Source organism: Pygoscelis adeliae, unplaced genomic scaffold (genome assembly GCF_000699105.1).
Source record: "Pygoscelis adeliae isolate BGI_AS28 unplaced genomic scaffold, ASM69910v1 Scaffold67, whole genome shotgun sequence".
Taxonomy (NCBI): Eukaryota; Metazoa; Chordata; class Aves; order Sphenisciformes; family Spheniscidae; genus Pygoscelis; species Pygoscelis adeliae.
In genome coordinates this window covers 3,575,242-3,575,633 of record NW_008825271.1, presented here as the reverse complement: position 1 = coordinate 3,575,633, position 392 = coordinate 3,575,242, and positions in this window count along the sequence as shown.

The window sequence follows — 392 nt, the reverse complement described above, 5'->3', positions numbered from 1 at the left end:
GAGAGGCCCAAGACCAGTGGTTTTTGGGGCTCAAACCCCCACGTATGGGTTCTCAAGTGTGGTGACTTCCCGTACCTGTCTCAGTGGACATCCCAGGGACTTTTACTGCTGAGAGCCAGGCTGCTGCACCTGCGGGTGGCCTCTGAGCGCAGCCTGGGAAGGGAAGAGCAGGGCCAAGCTCAGGACAGGGAGATGCTTGCTGGGATGAAGAGCAAGAAGATGAAGGCCAGGGGGCTGGGAAGGTGTCCTGGGGAGGACCACGGGGTCCTTACCAACTGTGAGAACTGCTAGCATTTCATCTTAATTAACGATTTTCATAAATTAATTCAGTTAACAGTAAAATAAGTTCACAGTCAGTTTAATTAAGTGAGCCATAACAGGGTCCTGTGCTT